This window comes from Pongo abelii, chromosome 3 (genome assembly GCF_028885655.2).
Source record: "Pongo abelii isolate AG06213 chromosome 3, NHGRI_mPonAbe1-v2.0_pri, whole genome shotgun sequence".
NCBI lineage: Eukaryota > Metazoa > Chordata > Mammalia > Primates > Hominidae > Pongo > Pongo abelii.
The window spans coordinates 204,719,239-204,744,242 of record NC_071988.2 but is presented as its reverse complement, the minus strand read 5'-3'; the positions used below and the strand labels follow the sequence as shown (position 1 = coordinate 204,744,242).

The following is a 25,004-nucleotide window of genomic DNA, read 5'->3' as shown; positions in this document are numbered from 1 at the left end:
GCCGCGCGGGGAGCCTCACCGGGAGCCGCGCTCCGCCAGCCCGCCCCAGGCCGCCGCCGCCGCCGCCGCCGCCGCTCACCCACCTTGCCGCGGCGCGCCCTCGCTGTGGCCGTGAGGAACCGAGCCCGGCGCTGCCAAGTTGCCTGGGTCTGGAGCGTATCGTGTTACAGCGCCTGGCTCCGGGCTCGGGCTGCGCGCGGCGGCCAGACATGATAGGCTGAGGCTCCTCTGTTTACACCCGGCCGCCGAGGGGGCGGTGCGCCGCTTAACCCCTTCGCGCCGGGCCGCCACCGCCGCCGCCCGCCAGCCCCGCGCCCAGCGCCCCGGCCCGGCCGCCGCCTCCCCGCCTCGCCTCACCCCCTCGCCCCGCTCCACACAGGCGGGCCGGGGCCTGTGAGCAGCCGTGCCCCGGCGAAGACGGGGGAACTGCACTGAGAACCCGCTCCCGGCACGCTCGGAAGACCCCGCGGGGCGGCATCCTCCCCTCCACTCACGCACGCTCGCGAGCCGCCCCGGGCAGCGGCCGTGTTCTCCAGCGGGGCTTCGCGGGCGGCTGTTGATCCCGCCACAGAGCTGTTCTCCGGCAGCGCCACTTTCCCGTGCTCACAAAAGCATCTCTCTCCCAACCCATGAATGGACCCCGACCCCTGCTCTGCCACCATTCATGCGTCCCGCATCCGAGGTGTCGCCTTCACCCACACGCCCCACGTCCCCGCGAAACTCGGCCCTCCAGCTCGCGGGACGCGCTGCCTGCCAGGCGGGCCCGGCGGTACCTCGGGGGCGGGAGGGGTCGGTCGCAGGGCCCCGAGCCTGGCGCCCGCGGGGCGTCCGCAGCGAGGGGGTGGGTGTCGCTCGTGAACGCGGCAGGTACCAGCTCAGCCCGCGCTCGCCCCTCGGCCTCGGCCGCCGCCTCTCCGCCACTTTCTCGGCCCCTGGGTGGACCGGCCCGTGGCGGGGGCTGCTTTGCGCCCTCGTCCCCGCAGCAGTCGCGGACCCCCATTAACGCTGACGAGTCAGTGTCGCGACCCGGGGAGAGAAGACGGTCCCAGGGGCTGAAGGCATGTGTGCAAGTGGCCCGAGCCACTCTCCATGATATGCCAGGGCTGGACAGCCCTGATCCGGAATAGCTCATGTGGTGTTCTAACTAGCTTTACTTTTAAATAAAACATACTTCAATATTGCATCACTTAAATTTTTATAAAAAATGATCTTTTTTCCCCTCCAGATCCACTATTATCATTATTTTTGCATTGCTTCCAGTCCAACGTCCTTCCTTTAATTTTTCTTCTAGAACATTCCATCCCCTCCAGCCTCTTCCTCCATTAAACTGAGAATTGAATGAATGTTCGTGAATTTTTAGATTCACCGGTGCTTTCTTCCAATCCCTCCAAACCTCTCATTTTTATACAGAAACAAGAAGGAAAACAAGAAGCACTTTACATCACAATACCAGTATCAACAACATATCTTTATCAGCTCTCATTCCATATTTTAACTACCTTCTAAATACAGACCCAAACCAAAAAATTAATACTTTAAGAAAGGAAGGATCAGTGTTCTCTTTTCATTTATCAGTAAGATTAGCAGACTGCAATTAGAATTTCTCTCTTCCCCCACCCTCTTTCCTCAGTAAAGACAAAATGCTTTCCTCATTCCCATGATTCAACAATAACAGTAATTTCTTTATCTTCTTGAACATATTACCTTTACCTTGACTTTTGTCGCTTTTTATACCCAGTGCTACCAGAATATGAATACAGCTCTTCTACCCCTTTGTAGATACTTTTCTTTCTTATTTTCCATTACGTCTAAGACATCCATCCTCATACATGGAAATATCTAATGCCGCTCAGGGTTTAAGCAGTCTCTACACCTTAGTTTTTTTTTCTTCTATCACTAACTCTGGGTCTTCTAAAATCGTGACTCACAAACACACTCTATTACAATGTCACAACCAGCCTGTCTATTCCTCCATTAATGATCAATATATTCACCCTTTAATTGGGACACTATGAAGATATCATAGAAATTATTTAAACACAAGGCAGTTATTTAAAATTTAGACATTCCTTTGACACTGTATAAATTTTGAAGTTATTTCAGGGTTTTGAAATTCTTTCTCTTTAATAAATTGGGTCAAAAAATAGAACAATAGGTATGTTGTCGGGCACTGCAAGACTTCTAAGCTCTTAAGCAAATATCTTCCTTAAGTCTTAATGTTTTGAAAAGGATCGTTTCACAAATCAATGCAATGCATGTGTCTTCTGAGCGGGGTGGGGGGCAACCTTAAGTAATTGCAAATAAACACCATATAACTAGGGCAGAGGATGAAGATGATGTTGTTCAATTGGAATCTTTGAAGAATTAAATTGGCAGAACATTACACGGTTAAAATTTGCCAAGAGGCCGGGCGGGGTGGCTCATGCCTCTAATCCCAGCATTTTGGGAGAAGGAGGCGGGCGGACTACTTGAGCCCAGGAGTTCAAGACCAACCTGAGCAATATAGGGAGACTCTGTCTCTTAAAAAAAAAAAAAAAAAAAAAAAAAGTGCTAGGACCTGGGGGCTTGTCTATGCTTCAAAAATGCACTCCACTCCTTGATTTTTGACAGCCACAAGTTAGCAAATCTAGACTTGGACTAGAACGTTCAAACGCAGAGAGATAAGCACACTAATGGAAGAATGAAAGGTTTTAAGATCTTAAACCATTGTTTGGGTCAACATGAATCTCAAGAAGACTGATACTTTGGCATGCTCATTTCCCCAGATGAATGCTATGTAAATTGGTCACTGATTGAAAGCATTTATTAAAATTTCCATTTAAAATGCTAATTAGATATAAGTATCACATACAGTTTAGGCAAAATTTTATATTGGAGTGTACTGGAATATTCTACATGTATATCTAGTTCCACCTTTTCTGAATACAAAACTAATTAGGTATTTCCAAATTAGACAAAGTTGGGATCCCTTGAGAATAATCAAGGATTTACACTGAACGAAGCTGAGCAGTAGCAGTAGCAGCCCATGGGGCAAAGGCAGAGGAAGAGACATGGTTTTAAGCAATTTCTGTTGTTGAAAAGTGAAGGATGGTTTCCACATATTTCTTCCCAAGAAAAGATACACAGTTTTGTGGACATCCCCATGCATACATTAAATCACTGCCACCTTTTAAATACAGGAGTCCACCGAAGAGTTCCATAGAGACGTGTAGTGAGGCCCACGTTCAACTTCTGTTTTCTTCTCCTATAGTTTGCCATATCGATGATGTCAGAGATAATTAGCATTATGGATATCGCCTTCTATAACTTAAGCAATTCTTGTCTAAGATCTGCGGAATTCCCCACAGTTCCATGAGCAGACACTATCAAATATATTGAATTATGTGGCTATTTTATGTTGTGAATGAATAACCACATGGAATCATACTTGCAATATTAAATGAATTTTACTTAAAACTGAATTCAGTTATTTAGGCATAAAAATCTAATGACTGAACACAAGGAAGATTTTTAAAAATGCATGAACCAAACCAAATCAAAGCAAATTGTATTAAAAAAATTCCACAAATGAGCTGTTACTTCAAACTGGCACCAACTTAGCTTCATATTAAGAATGCTTCTGACCTCTCTCTGCTTGGCCAAAAACCTTGAAGAAAAATCGAATTGTAAACGACACTGAGATTATTACCTTTCCCGCTAATTATTAAGCACCAAATCCATATTGTCAGAGGTGCTAATACAAAATCAAAATCAAACACTCATAGCTATACTAAATCGATGATTATGATTAAAGCTAACACTAAGCACTTCATTTTATGACTGGCATTTGATACATACCATTTTTATTTAATTTTCTAATCTCATATGAGAAGAGTAATATCATCCCATTTTACAGATGGGGAACTGGAGCTTAGAGAAGTTAATCATGTGCCCACATAGTTACAGAGTGCTTGGGCCGAAACACAGTTCCAGGTTTGATGGACTCAGGAGCCTGCCGCTTAACCATTTCTCTAAATATTTAGACAGTATTGACTCAATAGTTAAAGCTGGTTATTGGCCAGGCATGGTGGCTCACACCTGTAAGCCCAGCACTTTGGGAGGCCGAGGTGGGTGGATCACCTGAGGTCAGGAGTTCGAGACCAGCCTGGCCAACATAGTGAAACCCCGTCTCCACTAAAAATACAAAAAATTAACCGGGCGTGTTGGCACCCCCCTGTAATCCCAGCTACTCGACAGGCTGGGGCAGGAGAATCACTTGAACATGGGAGGTGGAGGTTGCAGTGAGCCCAGATCGCGCCATTGCATTCCAGCCTGGGCAGGAAGAGCGAAGCTCCATTGCAAAAAAAAAAAAAAAAAAAAAAAAGAAAAAGCTGGTTATTAGGAGTGTAGTTCACCGTTTAAATAAAATTTATCAGGATAAGCCCCACCAAAGATTTGGAAACATAATATTCCATTTAAAAATTGATAACTTGTTGATTTGAGAAGGAGCAAAATAAAAAAAGGGACAGTCCTTGATTTCTCCTGTGTTTTCAAATTACCTCAAGAGGTCAGGAAACAAATAGGCCAATATTAGTATCCTCTGAGAGCTGGAATCTTATAGAGGAATAAAATGGCTAACAAACATTCCTAAACACCTGAATTAGGGGTTGTCATAGATCAATATATGTCTGTCCCTCTAGAATCTAGTTTGTTTAGACAGACTGTTAAAAATTATACCTTTATTTGTAAATATATATATTTTTAAAAGCATATCAAAGAAATCATTACCAAAATTATAGCACACTGAGATCAGTTGGTAATAATAATGGTACATTAGTTAGATCCTGTGAATAAAATTGTAGATTTTGTCTTATGTTTTGCCAACGGTTATTTTGTCAGTAGCACATAACTTTCTAACAGCTATATGGACTCTGATGTAAAATCTATAAGCTGACATAAAACTATATTTAAAATCATGGGTCTTTTCTCCAGTAAAGTTCAATTATCATTTACATTGGAACAGAAATAAAGGTTTGAAAACAAAGTCTTGTAATAAAGGCCAATTCATAATTTTTCACAGATGTCTACAGTAAATCTAAAAAGCTAGTATAATAGCTAGGTGATTCTTTCTTTGATTTATCCTATGGAAAAATCCACCCACAATAGACATATTTATTTCACAATAATAAATGACCCACATCTGAAATCATTTCTAAAGGTAAGTTCTCTTTACTTTTAAAGGTGTTAAATTATTTCACCTCCAAAAAACCAAATGCTTTATGGAATCTGATACATGATGAAGACTTAGGGCTCTTTCTTTAGATATCCAATCATGTCCACTGCGTGCCAAAAGCACTGGTCCTTAATTTTGTCCTAATTCAGATGACCTTGGGCAGGAGCCTACTGGGTCCTCTGCAGCCTGGGCAGGCAGGGAGGAGGGGGAAGCAGGATCTGGGTGTGTGTGATGAGGTCTGGACTCTTTGCAGGGGGCAATCAAGCAATGCGCTGTATGCAAAAGGCTTAGTGAGCGTCAGCCCTGTCCTGGCAACTATCCAAGTAGGAGGGAAGCAGGTGAGGCAGGGACATCATTCCTACCTGGTGGTGAGAGCGGGAGAGGGGCAGGAGGGCACAGCTTCAAGAGAAATCCAGATGGCCAGCAAGAGTTAGCTGGGGCTATGGATGCCAGGAACTGAGTACGTAGCGAGTGCTGAGGGCCCAGCCCAAGTCAAGCCACCAGGTGTCCAACAATGTTAGAAGACAATCTATAGCACAGAGAAGTATATGGAAGCCTAGTTTTATCAGTAACCTCCATGACTAGGGAAGGACAGGAGTGGCCAAGCTAGAGGGAGTGCTACTTATCCCTGGCACATTGGATTCAGGGGCTGCAGACACACCAATTCCTAGGCCCACCCAGGGATGGCAGTATGTGTCTATGCTTGGCAACTTATTGGGGTTCACCTAACTTTTAGGCTTTGATAATAGGAATACATTTTGGGGAGTATTTTGAATGTATTCTTTGGCAGTCCAAGATAAAGAAATGGAAGTGTGATAAATAAAGATGATTGAATTGTTTTTAATTATGGAGCAAATTCTTCATCTGGACCATCTGTTTCCAACCATCATTCCATTCACCCATTCCCAAAACACTTGTGTTGGTTCTCAGGCCAGACACGGTGGCTCATGCCTGTAATCTAACACTTTGGAAGGCTGAGATGATGGATCATTTGAGCCCAGGAGTTCAAGACCAGCCTGGGCAACATGGCGAAACTACATCTCTACAGAAAAGAACCCATATATATATATACACATATATATATGTATATATATATACACATATATATGTATATATATACACATATATATGTATATATATACACATGTATATATGTATATATATGTATATATATATACACACGTATATATATATGTGTATATATGTATATATGTATATATGTATATATATGTATATATGTGTGTATATATATACACACACACATATGTACACACACACACACACACACAAATTAGTCGAGTGTGCTGGCATATGCCTGTAGTCCCAGTTAGTCTGGAGGGTGAGGCAGGAGGATCACTTGAGCCTTGGAGGTGGAGGTTGCAGTGAGCCATGATCGTGCCACTGCACTCCAGCCTGGGTGACAGAGCAAGACTTTGTCTCTAAAAAAACAAGCAAACAAAAAGACCAAGTGTTTTTGGTTGAATGTCAAAAATCTTTGAAATTAAATGTATTACTATAAGTACTTTGTTTTGATTGTTTAGAAACGAAGAATTATTCATTGGTGACTAGTGCAGTGGTGTTGTCAGATGGGTAGTTGTCTATAGTGGCCATAGCCGTGCATAGATCAAATCCTTTATGCAGTGCACAGAACACAGAAATCACACAAACTTTTACATTAACCCTTTACAATTTATAATATCAACCATTTCAAAAGAATCCATATGTATTAAGATATTTTTGCAAATAGTTTAACATATCTTTATTGACAAATTTAGATAATCAATAATTATTAATTTCAGGCGTTTTCATGATATAGTCATATAGAATGTTTTTTTCAGGATTTTCTGACTTTGTGAACATGATTTATGAGTATGCACATATATTTATGCATCATTGTGGATAGAGGAAGTATATGCTCGATACCTCTGCATTTTAGCTGACCAATTTCTGCTTGCTCATAACTTGGCTTAGAAGTCAGTTCTTCCATTTAGCCTTGCCTGATTCACCAAGAATAGTTTATGGGCCCCTCTTCTGCATTCCCATTCAGCTCTGTAAATATTCTTTTCCTGCCTTCATCGTACTATATTCTGCTCCCTGTCTACTTGTCTGTAGCTCCTTCCAGACCACGAACATATGAGCACAGGGACGATTTCTTTGCTGATTTCTTAACATTTGGCACAGCATCTTGCACAAAAGAGACACTAAATAAATGCTGGTTTGGGCCAGGTACAGTGGCTCACGCCTATAATCCCAGCACTTTGGGAGTCCGAGGTGGGCAGATCACAAGGTCAGGAGTTCGAGGCGGGCAGATCATGAGGTCAGGAGTTCAAGACCAGCCCGGCCAACATAGTGAAACCCCGTCTCTACTAAAAATACAAAAATTAGCTGGGCATGGTGGCACGTGCCTGTAGTCCCAGCTACTAGGGAGGCTGAGGCAGGAGGATCACTTGAACCCAGGAGGCGGAGGTTGTGGTGAGTGGAGATCACACCACTGCACTCCATCCAGCCTGGCCACAGAGCGAGACTTTGTCTCAAAAAATAATAATAAATAAAATAAAATAAATGCTGGTTTGGGAATGAGTGGATGGATGGATGAATGGACGGATGGGTCAATGGAAATGAAGAATCCAGATTTTAAAAATTGCTTGCTGATTAAAATGATTCTTTCCTACGTATATGTCACACTATTCCGTAACTATTGTATTCTTTTTCTCTTTCTGTCTGTCTGTGTCTCTCTCACATACTCCTAACCTAACATAAACCTCACGAGGGCAGAGGCTGTGACATAATGTCACCTAGCACCACTGATAGTTCAAGGTCATTATTTTAGAAAAATCTATAAATACATTTTTTGTTTATAAAAATTACAGGATTATAAAACCGAACATAAACTTAATACATGATCTAATTTTGTGATACCCTCCCAGATCGCTCTCAGATATAATCCAGTCTAAATTACACCACACACAGATGAATTTATTTGGTTAAAAAAAAGCCCTTCCGTGCCATACCCATTCCAAGTAATACATTACAATGTTTTACATTGTTTACTGAGGGCAATTCTATTTTAAGAGTCTCTAACTTAAGCAGAAAAGGTAACTATCGGGAACTGGCCTTAATACCTGGGTGATGGAATAATGTGTACAACAAACCCCGTGACACGTGTTTACTTATGTAACAAAACTTCACATGTATCCCCAAACCTGAAATAAAAGTAAAAAAAAAATCTCTAGAGCTACAATTTATGCTCAATGCCTTCCGCACGGTCTTCTGCAGAAGTGAGGAGCAGCTGGTCACCATTTTCTCAATAAGGACCTTTCATATACTTAATGATAATTATTCTCAAATCTTCCCTTAAAATCCACATTGTCATGCTAAACTCATTATTACTACCATTTCCTTATGGGGTGGTTTTTCATCTCTTTCATCCTCTTAAAGGCTCTTCTCTGAGATTCCTCTGTAGGACTGGGGGTGGAGGTAGCTGAGAACCATCACCTTTGAGTCATCAGGCTGTAGATCTAGACACGTAGGCCCAGGAAGAGAAGAAAGCTCTATGATAAGACAAATGGCGTAGAGAAAGGAAACGGAGTGAAGTGAGCATTGCTTTGGCTATCTGTATTTAAAGGTGCTCATCAGAGCCGGGTGCAGTGGCTCACACCTGTAATCCCAGCATTTTGGGAGGCCGAGGCAGGTGGATCACGAGGTCAGGAGTTCAAGACCAGCCTGGCCAAGATGGTGACACCCCGTCTTTACTAAAAATACAAAAAAATTTAGCTGGGCCTGGTGGCACGCACCTGTAGTCCCAGTTACTTGGGAGGCTGAGGCAGAGAATCGCTTGAACCCGGGAGGCGGAGGTTGCAGTGAGCCGAGATCGCGCGGCTGCACTCCAGCCTGGGCAACAGCGTGAGACTCCGTCAAAAAAAAAAAAAAAAAAAAAAAGGTGCCTCCCAGGAGTTTGGAGCTGGAAGAAGCGGGTTTCATTCTGTAATGTAGATTTACTAACCTGGTTCCCTAACAGTGATACCTATGAGAGCAGATGAGATTTCAGAGGCAATTGAGTAAACGAAGACAGCAACCAGCCAAGCTGGAATCTTGGCGAATGCTTACATAGAGGGGCCAGAGAGAGGAAGTTCACCCACTGGGGAGACAGAAGGCACCGTCTGGGAAGTTGGAGAGAATCTGCAGTGTAAAACGACGAAGAAGCCCCAAGTAGAGATTTCAAGAATTGGGACAGGGAATGGGGTGGGTGACGGTTAACAAAGATACATGTTACAGATTAATACTTCTAATGATTGAAAAAAGGTCTTGAAATTGGCAGGAAGAAGCAATTTTCGATCTAAAGGAGAATAATTCTAGCAGAATAATGGGGTGAATGTCAGAGGTAATGGGTATTGAAAACCAAGTGGATGGTGGGGAAATCGAGACAGCTAATTTACACACCAGATTTTTTCTTCAAACCTTCTAGATTTGAATTCCTCTCACATTTATTGAATGCCTATTATGTGCCTGAAACACCTTAAGTTCTTTCACATGAAATGCCTTGTTTAATCGTCACAGGACATCCCTAGATTAAAACTAAAGTAGAAAACCGTATTTCCATTATTTAAAATACCCTGTAGGGAAAAATATACAAATTCTTTTAGGCAAATTTCTACCTAGGGTCTGTCTTGGTTTGTAAAAAGCCAATGTACTTAAGGTCTTGCTAGGGGCAACTTCAGCAGGTTAAGGGAAATCACAGAAACATACACAGTAAGTAATATAGGAGAAGAAGAGAGTTCTCTAAAAAGAGGAGAGAAGGGAGAGTGAAAAACAGGTAGAGTCAAAGCCTGTCAGGTAAGGAAAACTCAATTACTGTCTAGTCCTGGGGACTTTCAGCTTCAGAGTCGTAACAAACTTCACAGCTGTATCTGTACAGAGGGAATTGAGTCTTGCAAAAGATCTGGAGTCATTGAAAGGCAAAATAAGGGCATCTATTAATTGATGCTGAGCAAGTTAAACGTAACTCCTGAGGCCATGGCAAACTAAAAATCCTGACCACAAAGGCACGTGTCTACGTGTAGATTTTGACACTGGACCATCTAGATGTTTCAGAGCCTATCATCCTTGATGGCCATTTGACTGAAATAGAAACCACTGTAAAAATGTGTAGAACTATGTTATTTTTGGCCAAAGGCCTTTGCAAGATTTTCAACAAAACTTTGTACAATGTGATCATTCAAATGAATTTTAAAAATTAAGGCAGAAGAAGTTAGAGTAGTTTAGAATTAATTTCATAATATTACTCATTAGATCAATATATCACTATGTCACCTTAACTACAGAGTCTAAGATAGCCTCAGTTCAGATGATATAAGCAGCCAGCATAAGTAAAAATGTTCTCAAAGTTGGGTACAAGTGTATGTTGAATAACTGCATCTTTTTTGGTTGTATTCTACAGTGGTTGTTGGGTAAATTTACCTTCAAGGAATTTCTGGCAGGGTTTCATAAGGATGGCTAGAATGAGGAATTTTCTAACTGGGAGAAAAAAAAAAAAAACAGGTCAGTTTCTGATTAACAGCAATTTATGATCAGTGAGAAAGGCCTTAAATTATTTCTAGGCATCTATGCCATAAAAAAGCTTACTCTTATTGCGTGATGATGATTTCTACCAACTTTAATAAAAACATGTAGTTTCATAACCAGTGCCAGGAAAATGCATGGCTGAAATTCAGACAAGCAGATATCTTTATGCTTTAGATTACTTAAATAATGGTCACTGCAGTTGATGATAAAAATGAACTCACTGCAAAATAAAATAATTTAAAAGAAACAAAATAGCTTAAATAGTTTGCACATTGAAGGAGCAAAGAAACATCACAGCTTACCCTTCAAGAATTTCTCTACTTCTCTAGAAATTCTCTAGAAATCAGGAAACCTGGGTTCAGGATATTGTTCTTCTGACCAGCTGTGTAACCTTGGTAACTCTTAAGTTATCTGGGTCTCATTTTTTTCCCTCTAAAAAGAAATCTCTCACATCACTTGCAACCTTTAAATGGCCATCCAGGAGTTTCCTCCAGTTTCTTTAATGTCTTAGGATAATAGTTTTCTATTGCTTTATTTATTTATTTATTTATTTGAGACAGGATCTCACTCTGTTGCTCAGGCTGGAGTGCTGTGGCGCTATCTCGGCTCACTGCAACCACTGCTTCCTGGGCTCAAGCAATCCTCCCATCTCAGCCTCTGGAGTAGCTGGGACTACTGGCGCCCGCCCAGCTATTTTTTTTTTTTTTTTAGACGGAGTCTCGCTCTGTCATCCAGGCTGGAGTACAGTGGTGCAATCTCACTTCACTGCAACCTCTGCCTCCTGGGTTCAAGTGATTCTCTTGCCTCAGCCTCCAGAGTAGTTGGGGTTACAGGCGCCCACCACCACGTCTGGCTAACTTTTTTGTGTTTTTAGTGGAGATGGAGTTTCACCACGTTGGCCAGGCGGGTCTCTAACTCTTGACCTCGAGTGATCTGCCCACTTGGTCTCCCAAAGTGTTGGGATTACAGGCGTGAACCACCGCGCCCAGCCAGCCACCCAGCTATTTTTTTGTATTTTTTGTAGAGACAAGGTTTTGCCATGTTGCCCAGGCTGATCTTGAACTCCTAGGCTCAAGAGATTCTCCTGCCTCTGCCTCCCAAAGTGCTGGGATTACAGGAGTGAGCAACAATGGCTGGCCTCAGTAGCTGTATTTTAAAATTCATTCATTTTCTTAAGGTTTTTCCCTTTTCACCCTCTTGAGTTTGTTGCCTATCTATCCACTATAAAATTACAGATCAAGCTTTGGTTTGTTTATTTTGAAGAATGAATTAAAGAAGCTCACTCAGCTATTTCCAAATGTTAACTTCTTAATGCATATAACGATTTAGAGAACAGCTATTTTTGTCTTTATTCTACTCCATATGTTAACATTCCGTGTGTTAAGATAGTAGGCACATTTCAATGCATTTAAGAGGTGAGAAGTTCTTTCCTTCATGAGAACAGCACTGGTGTTTTTTTTTTTTTTTTTTTTGGAGGCAGAGTTTCATTCTTGTTGCCCAGGCTGGAGTGCAATGGCATGGTCTTGGCTCACTGTAACCTCCGCCTCCTGGGTTCAAGCGATTCTCCTGCCTCAGCCTCCCTAGTACTCCCTAGTAGCTGGGATTACAGGTGCCCAGCACCACGCCTGGCTAATTTTTGTATTTTTAGTAGAGATGGGGTTTCACCATGTTGGCCAGGCTGGTCTCGAACTCCTGACCTCAGATGATCTGACCTCAGATGATCTGCCCGCCTTGGCCTCCCAAAATGCTGGGATTACAGGTGTGAGCCACCATGCCTGGCCAAGAATAGCACTGGTGCATTTTTTAGAAGTCAAGAGAGGTAACAAGGTGTGTGTGAGCTATATTATCATATGTTTATTAAATTGGTGGTGGCAAGGATCTAACCACAGCCATATCATGTGCTTTTATTCTTCCTACCGAAGGTGTACATACTTTGCAAGATCTCTCTTTTCCAATGATTCTGTGTCTTATCAACAACTTGAAATAAGGCGTTCCACAAATAGGAGGCTCTTTGTATGTGTCATACACGTTAGAGCGCATCACCAGTTTCCTAACAGAAGAGATTATACAGCACCACCAAATGTTGCAACCTAAAAGGAACTTGAAGCTTACTGCTCAATCCCTTGCCTTCTCACAGGGCAGCTGGTGAGTATGACCCTGAAGACAGACAAAGCTGCAGTCGTTGTGAATCCTGCCCCTTCCATGATGTTCTCCCAGGATATCCTATTCACAGGGTTACGCACTTGGAACTCGGTCCGTTTGGATAAGGGAAACATCTCCCTTACTTATTAGTGATCCTAAATATTGTTAACATGACTCCCCATACTCCCTTAAGCAAAGAAGTCGAGAGAGACATTATGATGTGCCTAAATGCATCTGTTAAAGCAAAGGAACTGCTGTCAATAGCAAATGAGAATCCCTACGACCTTCACAGTCAAACAGAAAGCTGCCAGCCCCCTCTGGTTAATGTGAAATTTAATTAATATCAGTGTATCTAGTAAAAAAAAATGCACTATTTTTCCTGCGCCTAGAGTTAGAATATTTATAGTATGCCATTTCTTTTTTTTTTTTTCCTACAGGATCAACAAGACTTTCCAAAGAGTAAAATACAAATCTATATTCAATTTTCTTCCAATTATGGAGAAATAAACCAACTTCAGGTCTTCCTTATGTATGTACTAACTGTGAGTTTGATGCCTTTTTAATCTCATGAGAAAATAGCTAAAGATCACCTTCCTCTGCAGAGGCAGGAACTACATATGCCTAAAAAGGGAATCTTTGAAAATTCTTAAATTAATTCTTGTGCCTTTTTCCCTATTCTATTTCAAATCAATTTCCTATTTTCTCACATTCCTCCCGGCTGGCAGCTGCTCCTTCTGGGCCTTTATCTGGCCCAAGGAAGGCAGGCAGGCAAGCAGTTGCCTGTTCACCAATGCCAGCCCTGTTCCCATGCTGGAGACAGAATATCTAATCTCCATATTACAAGCAGCTTCCAATTGCCCCTCTCTTAAAAAGCATCTTAACACTTGGGTCTACAGGCTAGGATCCCCTGTATTTTTTCTTGTTGGCTTGTTGGGAATCAAAATGCTTTTTCTTGGCATAAAGACTTGCTGAAAAAGGAAAACAATAACAACCAACACATAAGTCAAGTCACTGAAGAAAAAAAATTCACCTGCAGTATGAACACTTAAGATAGAAGAAGTCATGTAATAAACACTGTATTTGTAGACTGTCTGAAGCAATACAGTTGAAGGAAAATAGCTCTCTGTAGCAGTCTGGCAGGGAGAATTGACTCTACTGAACAAAACCATAACTTCCATAAAACCGTGGAACCGGAGAGACCACCAGCAAAGACTATGACAAACACTCCTCCTCACCCCCAGAATGGACAGCTACTTAAATGGAAATGGCATCTAGCATTCTTGATGTGTTTGACTTTGCATCAGATTCTTCTTGGGATATTTCCAGAATTATATTTTTATAGACTTCAAAGATGCCAGCAAAAGAACAACTTGTGTCCTGGCAATTCCCGTGGAAATGCTCCATGCCTTTCCTGTACTCATTGTTCTGTTGATCACTGCTGAAGTGATATGCTCAGACCCCAGGCTGAGCTGTGTGGCTGTCTTTCAGCTTCTCTGTAGAGGTCCAGCCTAGCCAAGATGACCAATCATCACCCTTGGCAAAGATTACTGGTCCTCTAATTGGAGATTCCTTGTGAATGGATTTCTAAGTCTTTTTTCTCTTGTAGTGTGTGGTAAAAGAAAAATATACCCTGATAATAATCTCTGGGGTGCAATTTGATAAGCTCAAGCAGAAAAAAGCAACCTTAAAAATAAAGTATACCAATATACTGTTCTTTTTTTTTTTTTTGTCTCCCAGGCTGGAGTGCAGTGGTGCAATCTTGGCTCACTGCAACCTCTGCCTCCTGGGTTCAAGTGATTCTCCTGCCTCAGTCTCCCGAGTAGCTGAGACTACAGGTGCCCACCACCACGCCCGGCTAATTTTTGTATTTTTAGTAGAGAAGGTGTTTCACCTTGTTGGCCAGGCTTGTCTCGAACTCCTGATCTCAGGTGATCCACCCATCTTGGCCTCCCAAAGTACTGGGATTATAGGTGTGAGCCATGGCACCCAGCCAGCTATACTATTATTTAATTTTAATTCTATGAAGTACAACTATAAAGTTCTACATGCAGAGCAAGTTACATATTTCCCAAAAACAGGTCCTGCTTCTGATTTTTCCTTTTTTCTCAAGGCTATCACCATTCTCAGTCACCTCCTTTCCCGGTCCTCACCATGTTCAATGAGAAGTAACTGTAGCTTCTATTTTCACAATGATCTGTTCCATCCATGTTTTCTTTTTACTTCTTCTGAAACTACTCTACTTTTTTTTTTTTTTTTTTAAATGGAGACAGCCTCTTGTTCTGTCACCCAGGCTAGATTGCAATGGTGCGATCCTAGCTCACTGCGACCTCAAACTCCTAAATTCAAAGGATCCTGCTCCCTCAGCCTCCCAAGCAGCAGGGACTACAAGCGTGCCACCATGCTTGCCTAATTTTTAAAAGGTTTTGTAGAGGCGGGTTCCCACTATGTTGCGCTGGCTGATCTCAAACTCCTGGCCTCAAGTCATCCTCCACTTTGGTCTCCCAAAGTGCTGGGATTACAGGCATGAGCCATCACGCCACGCAGCCATCAGAATGACTCTCCTTCAAAAATCTCATTATAACTCTCCTAGATATCTCAATAATCTATTACATGGCCTCCGTATTCACACTCCAACCCATATTCTAGTTAAATCTTCCTAATGACATATTTCCAAATGCTCCTCCGATGTTCAAATCCGCATTGAATGCTACCGACTTGAGAGTAACTCCCATTCCTCAGCCTATTATTTCAGGAGACCACTCGAGCTGTATCTTGCACTTGACAAAATGATTTTTCTCAAACACGCCCCTACCCTTTTTCTGCCCTCTGTACATCACGTCACTTCCTTTGCTTAGCTGCCCTTCCTCTTGTCCTCCCTTTCTTCTGTCTCCCTCTTTCTTTGTCTCTGACTTTCATAATCACTGCCATCTTCCAAGGCTTACCTCACAAATTATGCTATTCCATGACTTCAGTTTTCAGCCAGGCTCATATCCAATTGTTTAACGTCTTCTGTAGGATGTCCCACAAGCACCTACTGTAAAGCTGAAATAGTCCTCTTCCACAAACTCGTATCTCATCCTGCATTCCCTGTGTCTATGAATGAAACCTCTCTATCCACTTAACTGCTCAAGAAAAATATCTAAATGCCATTCTCGAACATCTTCTCTTATTGGCACTGTCTTCCCCGACTCACCATGCGAAATCTATCCACAGGCCCTCTGGTTAGATTCAAAATATTTTCCATCACCACAGTCACTACCTCTGCTAATGCAATCATTATCTTTCACTTGAATGCAGTATCATACCTTCCTCTATTCGTGTTTTTCTCCAACACATTCTTCACACTGCATTCAGAAACACCTGTTTAAAAATAGGATCCTATTCATTTCCTGGCTGGGCGCAGTGGCTCATGCCTGTAATCCCAGCACTTTGGGATGCTGAGGCAGGCAGATCACCTGAGGTCAGGAGTTAAAGACCAGCTTGGCCAACATGGTGAAACCATCTCTACTAAAAAAAAAAAAAAAAAAAAAGAAATACACACACACACACACGCACACAACCAAATCCATTCCCTGATGAAAAACTTGAAAACTGTAAATGACCCCCCAGTGCCATTAGGATAACATCCAAGCTCCTTAGTAGGGCCTATAAGATCCTTTGTGACCTCGCCTCTCCTTGTAGTTTTGGCTTCAGCCGTGGTTTCCACCACTTTGGCCAGGACATTTCTCCTCTGTGTCTGGAAGAGCATCCTTCCTTGGCTAACTCCTATTTGTCCTTCATGCCTTAACTTAGATGTCTCCTCTTCTGTCCTGAAATCTTTCCTGTCCCCTCAAGGTTGGTCATCACTTGGCTTTTGTATATATTCACTGTATGAAGAAAACATAATTATCACAGCAGTTATTACATTATACATATTGTCCTAAAAATAATTTACATTATTAAACATGATTGGTTTAATGTTGGTGGAATAACGTTGTATATCATGCAAAGCATTTAACATATACAAAAGCATTTAACCTGACTACAATCTTCTACATGTCAGAGAAAATTATAACAAAAATATATCAAACTGGGTGCAAATTTAGGGTGATGTCCAACAAAACAGTGAACATAAAACACATTTCGAATTCCTAGCCTACCTTAAATGCCTTTTTACTCAACTTATACATGTAGAAATTTTATCTATTGTTTGGCATTTCATGTCATCTTCTTCTCAAAGCCATCCTGCACCAATTAATCAACATTAATCTTTTTCTCTCTTGTATTCCCCTGGCTCTTACTTTTGTTCTTTTCTTTCTTTCTTCTTTTTTTTTTTTTTTTTTTTGAGACTTGCTCTGTTGCCCAGGCTGGAGTGCAGTAGCGCAATCTCGGCTCACTGCAACCTCCGCCTCCCACGTTCAAGCGATTCTACTGTCACAGCCTCCCGAGTAGCTGGGATTACAGGCACTGGCCACCACCCTCTGTAATTTTTGTATTTTTAGTAGAGATGGGGTTTCACTACGTTGCCCAGACTGGTCTCAAACTCCTGACCTCAGGTGATCTGCCTGCTTTGGCCTCCCAAAGTGCTGGGATTACAGGTGTAAGCCACTATGCCCGGCCCTGGCTCTTCATTTCTGATTGTATTACAACATGATGTCCAGTGCTTACTGTGGCCACTCATAAGTAATTCTAATGCGACACATCCAAGGTCAAATGCCACCTGCCACCCTGACCCCTGAAGGCATTCCCCGTGTCCCTAGTGTCTCAGTTCACATAGCTCTTCCCCGTGTCCCTAGTGTCTCAATTCACATAGCTCTCCATCTAGTTAACTAAGGTAGAAATTTCAATTGTCTTTCCTCCAACTCCTACATAAAATCCATTATCAAATCCTGATGCTTTTGTTGTTCCTTAGCTAGGTCTTGAATCTCACCCCTCCTTTTCTTTTCTTTTCTTTTTTTTTTTTTATTGAGAGGGAGTCTCGCTTTGTTGCCAGCTGGAGTGCAGTGGCGCGATCTCGGCTCACTGCAAGCTCCGCCTCCCGAGTTCGAGCTATTCTTCTGCCTCAGCCTCCTGAGTAGCTAGAACTACAGGCACGTGCCACCACGCCCAGCTAATTTTTGTATTTTTAGTAGAGATGGGGTTTCACCATGTTGGCCAGGATGGTCTCAAGCTCTTGACCTCATGATCCGCCTGTCTCGGTCTCCCAAAGTGCTGGGATTACAGGCATGAGCCACCACGCCCGGCCTCATCCCTCCTTTTCTGTTCATGAAAGCACCATCCAGACCTAGATCCTTATCACCTTATACCTCGTTCTTTGGTTCTTTGTAATAGCATCCTAAATATTCGTTGTCTCCCCTTTTCTCACCTCATCAGTATCCCCTTTCCATGCTACCAAAGTCAGTTATTTATTTATTTATTTATTTATTTATTTATTTATTTTGAGATGGAGTCTTGCTCTGTCACCCCGGCTGGAGTGCAATGGCACAATGTCGGCTCACTGCAATCTCCACCTCCTGGGTTCAAGTGATTCTCCTGTCTTAGCCTCCCGAGTAGCTGGGATTACAGCTGCCCACCACCATGCCCAGTTAATTTTTGTATTTTTAGTAGAGACAGGGTTTCACCATGTTGCCCAAGCTGGTCTCAAACACCTGACCTCAGGTGATCCGCCCGCCTCGGCTCCTGCAGTGCTGGGATTACAGGTGTGAGCCACTGCACCCAGCCCAAAGTTATCTTTCAAAAACACAAACCCACTCAGATCTCTGCTTTGTGATCGATAAAGCCAAACCTAATCTCCTTAGGAGGACACACATGAGCAGTGTGCCTTCAAGCACTGGACTTTCTTTTTAATCTTCATCTACTGCCTTTCTTCAACCCACTCTAGAATCTTTATTTTTTTTTTTCTTTTGTTTGAGATGGAGTCTTGCTTTGTTGCCCAGGCTGGAGTGCAGTGGCACAATCTTGGCTCACTGCAACCTCCCCCTCCTGGGTTTAAGAGATTCTCGTGCCTCAGCCTCCCGAGTAGCTGGGACAACAGGCGTGTGCCACCACGCCCTGCTAATTTTGTGTATTTTTACTAGAGACAGCGTTTCACCGTGTTAGCCAGGATGGTCTTGATCTCCTGACCTCATGATCCGCCCGCCTTGGCCTCCTAAAGTGCTGGGATTACAGGTGTGAGCCACTGCGCCCAGCCTACAGTCGTTCTTTTTAAGTGTGCTACAATCTGCTCCTCAAATACACCTTGCCTCTTTGCAGAAGAAGCAGCCTAATAACATTTTTCTCTACGATGATGAACTAGCAAATGCAAATGACTCAAATGTTTTTTCCACCTGCTGCCTTATGTTATCCTCCCGACCACAAACACAGCTGCGTCATGTAACTCAGTGATGATACTGCATTGAAGAATGGTGAAAACTAAAGATCACAGACGCAAGCGTCAGACAGACTTCAGTTCAAATTCTGCCTCTTACACTTTCTAGATGTGTAATTTTCAGAAAATTATTTAACTTTTTTGAGCCTCAAATATGTCTGTAAAATAGGAGTAATATACACATGTCATTGGATTGTTTTAAATTGTATTAAAGGAGATACTTTATGAAACATACCTATTATAGTGCTGAAATAGATCTCAAAGGCAGTGTTCCTATTTTATTCATCATTCAATCTCTTATGGTACTATGTGTAAGCACTGAGTAAATAAATGTTGGTACCTGAACCAAATTTGTGGCAATTTTGAATTACCATGGTTAATACAACTGTAGCTGTTAGATGACCACTGAACTCCATGGTAATAAAGACTTAGAAATTTTCCAAACTTCAAAACTAATCATTTGAATTTGATTTAAATTGTTATGGCAAAACAGTTTTACTCCTTGGTTGGCATTAATGGAAATGTCAAATTCAATTAGTCATTTTAGGCAATAAATTAGTAAAAAACTAATATTGGATCTAAAGAATTTTAAATACAGCTGTGATATAAGTAATAATAAGTACTTAAGTATTTCTATTTGTTTTATAAACATCTACGTCACATTTAGAAGAAATTGCTTATGCAATTTATATGTGTAGGCAAATAAATTTCACAATCAAATGTAGTAGAAATAAACACTGACTTAAAAGTTATAAAAATTAAGCAGTTTTGATGGATACAAATAAAAATTAAAGTTAGTTTTTATATCCAATAATACCAAATAATGTTTAACAGTCCTATGATATTACCTCTGGGGTTCCTAAATTCTTCTCTAATTCAATGATGTCATTATTTCTGTCACAATTTAGTTGCGTGTGAATTGGCAAATCACACTTTTTGAGTGTGGGAGACAAAAAGGTAAGTCTCCTGTTTGTGGATTATCAACAGTTCTAAAATCACCAAATACATGTCACCCACAAAAATAATGGAAATAGTGGGAGTCTTTGGAATGAAGCTACCTTAGGATCTGTTGGGTCAATAGACAAAGATATTTCCTAACACCGGGAAATACTGGACCTTTCCCCCTGTATGTCACACATATTTATACACACATAAAACAGGATAAATCCATTATGCTTACTGGAACAGAGAGGCAATTACATCAACACAATACCCTCAGTAAGAATTAGTTACCATCAGAGACAGAAAAAATAGCAATGATACAAATTATTCCTCTTAATTTTTTTATATTACTTCTTGGAGAAATTAAAATACTGTGCTAGGAAATTTTAACAAAATAAGGTATTTTTAAAATGCATCTTATATTTTATGAAATATTTTTTATTATTCTAATATATACATTTATGGTTAAGATATAGGGGCTGCACAAGTCAAGCAAGGCCTTCCAAAGGCCACTTTTTTGGATTTTCTGCTTGGCTTCATGGCATCACTCCTGTAACTTGGATGCCAATTGATTGATGGAATCAATAGCTGACCCAAAGAATGCCAACTATTGGCATCCATAAAATGATCTGGCTCTATACTAGATAAAGACTCGTCAAATTGATCAGATCCTATCTTTGGGAAGGTGAACGTAGAGATAAAATGGGAACATCAGTCAGCGGTGGTGGCGTAAGCAGGAGAAGCAAAGCACATGGGAACTAGACAAGTTGCTACAACGAGGTACCTATGGCATCTCTTTATGCTCTCTCACTTCCTTGAGTGAACAATTGTTGACATGTCTTGATTGACATTCATTTCTTCCAGGTCTATTGAAATGGATTTCTGGCTTTTTCTTTCTACCTTTATAATAATTCCTTATCATTTAAGTAACCAGAGTTCCTCTAAATCTTTACTTTCCAAAAGCACCTAATACAGTATCCATTAGCTCTCTGAATCCAAGTTGGTTTTCTCCACACCTTTGATTAATTACTATTTACTCACAAAACTGAGCTTATAAGAAATTTCTCTTTAAAAATATGTTGTATTTATAGCAAATACATTAGCATGCATTTTTTGTTGCAGAAATGTTTTAAATAATCACATTTTCCTTTTGTGGGAACAGAAAGGTCAGCAAGTTGGCCAAAAAAAAAAAAAAAAGTGACAGCGCTGGATAGGGTTTTGGTAGGTGGGATAAAAAGTCACTTCTCATGTACACAGCTGTGAGTAATGGATGCAACATGTTTAAGGCCTATTCTTGGATCAGTTCCCCTACATTTTCAACTCAACTTTTCTTGGCAAGAATTCTGGGGCCATACTGTGTATGTGTCTGAATTCCTTCAGCCAAAACCTCTTAATATAAAAATTCAGAAGTATTGCATTTTGTGTAGATGTCATGACTCAAAATCCAGTCTGTTTTGTGTACCACATGACTCAAGACTGACCTCTGTATTACTATAGGCTTATTTTTAGCACAAAGTGGTATTTATCTATGTCATTTTCTATAGCCATAGATAAAGATGGGAACATATATTATCTCTTAGACTTGCAGTTTACAAAGAATATAAATGGAAGGAGAGCCGCCTTTTTCAGTAAATTAACAGAAAATGCATATAACCGCAGCCTGACTTTTACCTTAATGCAACAATTCTGTTGCAGAAAAGAGAGCCAAGTAGTTCCATCCTGGGGAATCCAGCTTCCTTGCTCTTCGAAAGGATAAGTTTCTCTCAAAATATGACTATCCCTCCCTAAAACAAACAAAAGCTCCCTTTTCGTTGTGTAAAGTTTTCCCTCTGTATTCTGGAATTAGAATTGTATTTTAAAAATAAATTTTCAGAGAGACTGCAAATGTGATCTCAGCCATTAATATATCCTAAGGTCCAAAGTGTAAAGACAAAACAAACAAAAGTAACAACACAGATTTTGTTTAATGAGTATAAGTAAAAAGTTGAATATTTTCCCAAGTGAAAAGAAAGTAATAATGTTTATACTGGAGTTAAATTTATGAATCCAAAAAGTCATTATTGTGAGTAGGTCTCCAGAAGTCCCTCAGCACATAAAGAATCTGAATACCAAATCCAAAACATTAACACAAAAAGATTTTGAAAATAAGCTAGAAATCATGAACAGATGCCTCAGCATGGAAGAAAATTAGAAATACAAATATGCAAAACTGAAAGGCAAATATTTTGGAAACACGTTTAGAAATTCAATATTTTTCAACAGATAATGAACATAGGGGTATTATAATTTCTGTCTGGAAAGACTGGGAATTTATTCTATAAATTCAACAATTAGTTACGATTTAAATTATACTCGTCAAAGTATTAACTGTAGGTTCAGAATCACATCAAATTTAAAAATCCTTATCAGGCTGGATAATGGAATAATAAGAGGTTTTTATACGATATTAGTTAAAGAAAATGATCTGGGCCCTAAAAATATAAAGACATTGCAATAAATATTATGATGCATTTTAAATATTGTGAAATACATGCAACTATTTTATATTAATGACTAGATTAATCCCAATTTGATTTTAACTTCTAATAAAAGTATGGTGCTAATTGGGGTTATTTGAAAAGAAAATCAAGATGATTTAAAAAGTCATTCACTCATGTTTTTATTTAGATTTATGCAAAGAGATCTGCATAAGTATCAAGGATGGAATGGCAGTCCTCCGTCATTGTCTTTAGAAGCTATCTTAACTGTCTTGAGGTTGTTTCTTTGATTTTATAATTTTTCTAGTAAAGCATATACTTTCTTCATTAGTTTTTCAAAGTCAAAGATTCAAAACTAGATAGAATACTACATGTCTCAGTGGTTCTTCTCCAATATGGGCCTTTGGAAAGAGCTACCCATCCAACCAATTACTTTCTCAAGTAAACTGATTTCTTTGTCACCGTAGAATATTGCACAGTATCCACAAGAGCTGAACTTATGGTGCACATGTAAATATTGGCCCTGCTTAAAGTCAAAAGAGACATTTACTCCCAAACAAATTATGTTTAGAACGTTTTGGAAAGAAATGCATTATAAACCATTATAAAAATTCTAATACTTCCAATTTCCACTTTGAGTGTTTTTTGTTTTTTTTTTTTTGACATGGACTCTCGCTCTGTCTCAGATTGGAGTGCAATGGCGCGATCTCAGCTCACTGCAACCTCCACCTCCCGGGTTCAAGCGATTCTCCTGCCTCAGTCCCCTGAGTAGCTGGGATTACAGGTGTGCGCCACAACGTCTGGCTATTTTTTGTGTTTTTAGTAGAGACAGGGTTTCACCACGTTGGTCAGGCTGGTCTCGATCTCCTGACCTCGTGATCCACCTGCCTCAGCCTCCGAAAGTGCTGGGATTACAGGCGTGAGCCATCGTGCCCAGCCCACTTTGAGTGTTTTTAATTGAACTTTTGGTTGAAAATTCACTTGAATTCATTCAGCGAAAGAGGGCAATATATTTTGATAGAAAGAATGGAAGTACAATGTTTCAGAGAGTAACCAGGGATCAATCTGATCATGACTAACCATCCTTGTGGGTACTTTTGAAACATCTGTGTTTCATCAGGAACTCCAGAAAAGGCAGCACATACTACAATGGAAAAATTTCCTCCAAGCCCCTCCCTTTTTAATGGAATGTTTTAACATGATTTGTTTTATATGTTTGACAGAAAATAAATTACTAAGATACAGGAGATTATCTGAAGATTTGTGATCCTCACAGAGGAGGCTAATATGAGTTAGACCAGATCAGCATTTAGGACACATAGGAAATACAAATGCTTCCAGTCATTGTCTTAAGCAACCAGAACAATTTGGGTTGTTTGACTTTTTTGGAGAAATAAAAATAACGAACATATTGCTCCAGAGACTATAATGGAGTCCAACATAATCACCCAAATTATTTAAAACTGTTACTTATCTTCTGAAGCCATTTTTAAACAGCACAGCAGCTAGGATGGAGTGAAAAGTAAAGAGTTAGTGAATCATATAGTTCTTTCCTTGGACTATTTTCCTCATTAATACCAGTCACAAAATGCAAAAATAAACATTCTCATATAATCTGAAAATAAGGATCGACGTGCAAGTATTCAATTTTGAGGAGACATCTCAAAAAATCTTTCTTGTTCTACATTATACCATGTCATCATAAAGAGAACTGTCAGTTTTTACATAATAGTTCTATACTCAATTGGGGCTTATCTAGTGAGATTAAATATAATTTTAAGATATCATAATGTCAGCAAAAAATTTAATTAGTTCAGAAAAACAGCATTTTTCTCTACATTACTACTCTTTCTCCCTTTTAATTTCTTTTAACCTCAATTGCTTTAAAACAATCATAAAATAATCTGTGGCTAACTAAGAGGGAGAAAGATGGTGATACCCTATCTTGCCGCTAGCAAACACACTTACTTTTCTGTGGAATTAACTTAAAAAGAGGCCAATTTAGTTCGTTTTAGGCAGATTGTATGATTTTGTTCATACATTATTTCTTTTAATGGTGGCAAGATTGATGCAAAGTCCTCATATTAAACATGTGCTTGAAACATTCTTACATTAAATATTTTTGGTCATGTACACTGTTTTTAAAAAATAGGCCCAACCTAGAGATGATAGTAATAGTCAAAAATGAAAAAAAGTGTAAAAAATCAAAATCAACAGTGAAGATAATTTCCTTCAATATTTGCTTTCTAAGGGATAAATGCTAGAAAGAGTGACTTTAACTGAAAGACTCAAATCTGGGAAAGATCAAAATGCAAATTGCCAT

The 25,004-nt window shown here is 40.4% G+C and overlaps 1 protein-coding gene across 28 annotated transcripts in view; it reads right to left on the bottom strand.

The window, feature by feature from the left end:
* TENM3 (teneurin transmembrane protein 3) overlaps window positions 1-25,004 on the bottom strand; it is a 2,759,728-nt gene that overhangs the window by 358,681 nt on the left and 2,376,043 nt on the right. For 3 of the 28 annotated variants that reach the window (XM_024245991.3, XM_054553596.2, XM_054553598.2), the window contains exon 1: window positions 84-237. The exons of 21 other annotated variants lie outside the window; for them this stretch is intronic. The gene's annotated coding sequence lies outside the window, so the exon portion shown is untranslated. Of the gene's footprint in view, window positions 1-19; window positions 240-25,004 lie in introns of those variants that run through there. 4 more of the 28 variants (XM_054553595.2, XM_063723747.1, XM_054553597.2 and 1 more) reach the window with 4 other exon arrangements.